The sequence below is a fragment of the Cetorhinus maximus genome, chromosome 32 (genome assembly GCF_964194155.1).
Source record: "Cetorhinus maximus chromosome 32, sCetMax3.hap1.1, whole genome shotgun sequence".
Lineage (NCBI taxonomy): Eukaryota > Metazoa > Chordata > Chondrichthyes > Lamniformes > Cetorhinidae > Cetorhinus > Cetorhinus maximus.
This window is the reverse complement of record NC_135910.1, coordinates 15,979,439-15,984,493: the sequence shown is the minus strand read 5'-3', so window position 1 is coordinate 15,984,493 and position 5,055 is coordinate 15,979,439. Positions and strand designations below refer to the sequence as shown.

The window sequence follows — 5,055 nt, the reverse complement described above, 5'->3', positions numbered from 1 at the left end:
GAGTGAGTGACACACAGAGAGAGAGAGAGTGAGTGACACACAGAGAGAGAGAGAGTGAGTGACACACAGAGAGAGAGAGAGTGAGTGACACACAGAGAGAGAGAGAGTGAGTGACACACAGAGAGAGAGAGAGTGAGTGACACACAGAGAGAGAGAGAGTGAGTGACACACAGAGAGAGAGAGAGTGAGTGACACACAGAGAGAGAGAGAGTGAGTGACACACAGAGAGAGAGAGAGTGAGTGACACACAGAGAGAGAGAGAGTGAGTGACACACAGAGAGAGAGAGAGTGAGTGACACACAGAGAGAGAGAGAGTGAGTGACACACAGAGAGAGAGAGAGTGAGTGACACACAGAGAGAGAGAGAGTGAGTGACACACAGAGAGAGAGAGAGTGAGTGACACACAGAGAGAGAGAGAGTGAGTGACACACAGAGAGAGAGAGAGTGAGTGACACACAGAGAGAGAGAGAGTGAGTGACACACAGAGAGAGAGAGAGTGAGTGACACACAGAGAGAGAGAGAGTGAGTGACACACAGAGAGAGAGAGAGTGAGTGACACACAGAGAGAGAGAGAGTGAGTGACACACAGAGAGAGAGAGAGTGAGTGACACACAGAGAGAGAGAGAGTGAGTGACACACAGAGAGAGAGAGAGTGAGTGACACACAGAGAGAGAGAGAGTGAGTGACACACAGAGAGAGAGAGAGTGAGTGACACACAGAGAGAGAGAGAGTGAGTGACACACAGAGAGAGAGAGAGTGAGTGACACACAGAGAGAGAGAGAGAGAGAGAGTGAGTGACACACAGAGAGAGAGAGAGTGAGTGACACACAGAGAGAGAGAGAGTGAGTGACACACAGAGAGAGAGAGAGTGAGTGACACACAGAGAGAGAGAGAGTGAGTGACACACAGAGAGAGAGAGAGTGAGTGACACACAGAGAGAGAGAGAGTGAGTGACACACAGAGAGAGAGAGAGAGTGAGTGACACACAGAGAGAGAGAGAGAGTGAGTGACACACAGAGAGAGAGAGAGTGAGTGACACACAGAGAGAGAGAGAGTGAGTGACACACAGAGAGAGAGAGAGTGAGTGACACACAGAGAGAGAGAGAGTGAGTGACACACAGAGAGAGAGAGAGTGAGTGACACACAGAGAGAGAGAGAGTGAGTGACACACAGAGAGAGAGAGAGTGAGTGACACACAGAGAGAGAGAGAGTGAGTGACACACAGAGAGAGAGAGAGTGAGTGACACACAGAGAGAGAGAGAGAGAGTGAGTGACACACAGAGAGAGAGAGAGAGTGAGTGACACACAGAGAGAGAGAGAGAGTGAGTGACACACAGAGAGAGAGAGAGAGTGAGTGACACACAGAGAGAGAGAGAGAGTGAGTGACACACAGAGAGAGAGAGAGAGTGAGTGACACACAGAGAGAGAGAGAGTGAGTGACACACAGAGAGAGAGAGAGTGAGTGACACACAGAGAGAGAGAGAGTGAGTGACACACAGAGAGAGAGAGAGTGAGTGACACACAGAGAGAGAGAGAGTGAGTGACACACAGAGAGAGAGAGAGTGAGTGACACACAGAGAGAGAGAGAGTGAGTGACACACAGAGAGAGAGAGAGTGAGTGACACACAGAGAGAGAGAGAGTGAGTGACACACAGAGAGAGAGAGAGTGAGTGACACACAGAGAGAGAGAGAGTGAGTGACACACAGAGAGAGAGAGAGTGAGTGACACACAGAGAGAGAGAGAGTGAGTGACACACAGAGAGAGAGAGAGTGAGTGACACACAGAGAGAGAGAGAGTGAGTGACACACAGAGAGAGAGAGAGTGAGTGACACACAGAGAGAGAGAGAGTGAGTGACACACAGAGAGAGAGAGAGTGAGTGACACACAGAGAGAGAGAGAGTGAGTGACACACAGAGAGAGAGAGAGTGAGTGACACACAGAGAGAGAGAGAGTGAGTGACACACAGAGAGAGAGAGAGTGAGTGACACACAGAGAGAGAGAGAGTGAGTGACACACAGAGAGAGAGAGAGTGAGTGACACACAGAGAGAGAGAGAGTGAGTGACACACAGAGAGAGAGAGAGTGAGTGACACACAGAGAGAGAGAGAGTGAGTGACACACAGAGAGAGAGAGAGTGAGTGACACACAGAGAGAGAGAGAGTGAGTGACACACAGAGAGAGAGAGAGTGAGTGACACACAGAGAGAGAGAGAGTGAGTGACACACAGAGAGAGAGAGAGTGAGTGACACACAGAGAGAGAGAGAGTGAGTGACACACAGAGAGAGAGAGAGTGAGTGACACACAGAGAGAGAGAGAGTGAGTGACACACAGAGAGAGAGAGAGTGAGTGACACACAGAGAGAGAGAGAGTGAGTGACACACAGAGAGAGAGAGAGTGAGTGACACACAGAGAGAGAGAGAGTGAGTGACACACAGAGAGAGAGAGAGTGAGTGACACACAGAGAGAGAGAGAGTGAGTGACACACAGAGAGAGAGAGAGTGAGTGACACACAGAGAGAGAGAGAGTGAGTGACACACAGAGAGAGAGAGAGTGAGTGACACACAGAGAGAGAGAGAGTGAGTGACACACAGAGAGAGAGAGAGTGAGTGACACACAGAGAGAGAGAGAGTGAGTGACACACAGAGAGAGAGAGAGTGAGTGACACACAGAGAGAGAGAGAGTGAGTGACACACAGAGAGAGAGAGTGAGTGACACACAGAGAGAGAGAGTGAGTGACACACAGAGAGAGAGAGTGAGTGACACACAGAGAGAGAGAGTGAGTGACACACAGAGAGAGAGAGTGAGTGACACACAGAGAGAGAGAGTGAGTGACACACAGAGAGAGAGAGTGAGTGACACACAGAGAGAGAGAGTGAGTGACACACAGAGAGAGAGAGTGAGTGACACACAGAGAGAGAGAGTGAGTGACACACAGAGAGAGAGAGTGAGTGACACACAGAGAGAGAGAGTGAGTGACACACAGAGAGAGAGAGTGAGTGACACACAGAGAGAGAGAGTGAGTGACACACAGAGAGAGAGAGTGAGTGACACACAGAGAGAGAGAGTGAGTGACACACAGAGAGAGAGAGTGAGTGACACACAGAGAGAGAGAGTGAGTGACACACAGAGAGAGAGAGTGAGTGACACACAGAGAGAGAGAGTGAGTGACACACAGAGAGAGAGAGTGAGTGACACACAGAGAGAGAGAGTGAGTGACACACAGAGAGAGAGAGTGAGTGACACACAGAGAGAGAGAGTGAGTGACACACAGAGAGAGAGAGAGTGAGTGACACACAGAGAGAGAGAGTGAGTGACACACAGAGAGAGAGAGTGAGTGACACACAGAGAGAGAGAGTGAGTGACACACAGAGAGAGAGAGTGAGTGACACACAGAGAGAGAGAGTGAGTGACACACAGAGAGAGAGAGTGAGTGACACACAGAGAGAGAGAGTGAGTGACACACAGAGAGGGAGAGTGAGTGACACACAGAGAGGGAGAGTGAGTGACACACAGAGAGGGAGAGTGAGTGACACACAGAGAGGGAGAGTGAGTGACACACAGAGAGAGAGAGTGAGTGACACACAGAGAGAGAGAGTGATTGACACAGAGAGAGAGAGTGAGTGACACACACACACACACACACACACACACACACACACAGAGTGACAGAGAGTGATACAGAGTGGAAAATTTTGCAGAATGCAGCAGGTGGTGAGACACACCAATGGTATGTTTCACAAGTTTACTCATGAGATTTTTTGTTAAATAGGGAACTACTGCCTTCAGACTGGTGTCAACTCCAGCCCTCCCCCTCCTGCAGAGTGCCTCAAAGCTCTGGGTATTCAGCCACTCCTTGTAAACTTCCACAAGGAATATTAAACAGCTAGAGGGGAGGCAGACAAATACAGACATGCAAATCTAATTACATTCTTACATTTTAAAAAAGGATGCATTCAATTTATTACTCACTTGTTATTTTAAAAGTAGTATCAAATTCTTAGATGTGCAAAGGAAATTCTCCTCCTGTCTGGTTTCCTCCCCTCCTGCCCTCTGCAACTTCAATTCCACCCCCCCCCCAAAACAGGGAGAAATCCACCATTTGTGCAGTGGTGACTTGATGACAAAAATATTGGGTGATACAGGGGGCAGGGGGAGGTGGGAGCTGCAGATAACTTTTAGTGATTTCCAAAAATGGTCCACTGTCTCTCATCCCTTTCCCCCTCCACCGAATCCTCGGCGGAGAAGCAACTGCTTTGCACCCCCCCACCCCCAAACCCCAACCCCAAACCCCAAACCCCAACCCCAACCCAACATCGAATCACTGCATTACACTAAAGCAAAGCACAACGAGACACGCCACTGGAAACTGCCTGTATTGTGAGAAGGTGGGTGGGTGGGTGGTGCACAATAAACCCCTTCGGGGTCAGGCACAATCCAGCAGCCCAGCTCTGCAGCGCGTCAGTTTCAGCCGCTGTGTGTCACCGCTTTTGTAAATTTCACAATGAAACCGAACCGGCCTCTCAACACACAGTTGAGACGCCAGGGAGACAAGACTTACTGGCGCGTTTAAGAGACTCCTGATTCCTTCCTCAGTCTCTCCTGTAAACATCCACAAGGGTCAGTGATGGGCTCAGTCTCTTTGCTAATGTTGTTGTGGGGTTATTTCTCCCCCCCAGTCAGGGTCCCGGATCCTTGCCTTGCCGTCCTGATAATTTAATATTCTCCTGCTGTCTCTCTCTCTCTCTCTGATGTATCCTCCGCCACTTTGCAACACTCGCTCCCAGAATCGCTACAACCCGCACAAGTTACAATGTAGCGCGCAGGCGCCCCGCTCCCATCTTTAATCCGCCCCGACGAAGCGCCCGCCCCCCCCTTCCCCTCCCATTGGCTACCCTGCCTCATTAATAGGTTAATACACCCCTGCCTTTGATTGGTCAGCTCCCACGCCAATCATCAGGAGGCTGGGCAGTCACCCTATCTTGTTAACCCCTTAGAGCAAATAGGGGCAGGAGAAGGACATTCAGCCCTTCCAACCTGCTCCCCCCGTTCAATAAA

At 50.1% G+C, this 5,055-nt stretch overlaps 1 protein-coding gene across 1 annotated transcript in view; it reads right to left on the bottom strand.

Annotated features, from left to right (window-relative positions):
• Window positions 1-4,719, bottom strand: part of numbl (NUMB like endocytic adaptor protein) — a 123,009-nt gene extending 118,290 nt beyond the window's left edge. The window contains exon 1 of the mRNA XM_078533354.1: window positions 4,559-4,719. The gene's annotated coding sequence lies outside the window, so the exon portion shown is untranslated. The remainder of the gene's footprint in view (window positions 1-4,558) is intronic.
• Between the last annotated feature and the right edge of the window lie 336 nt (window positions 4,720-5,055).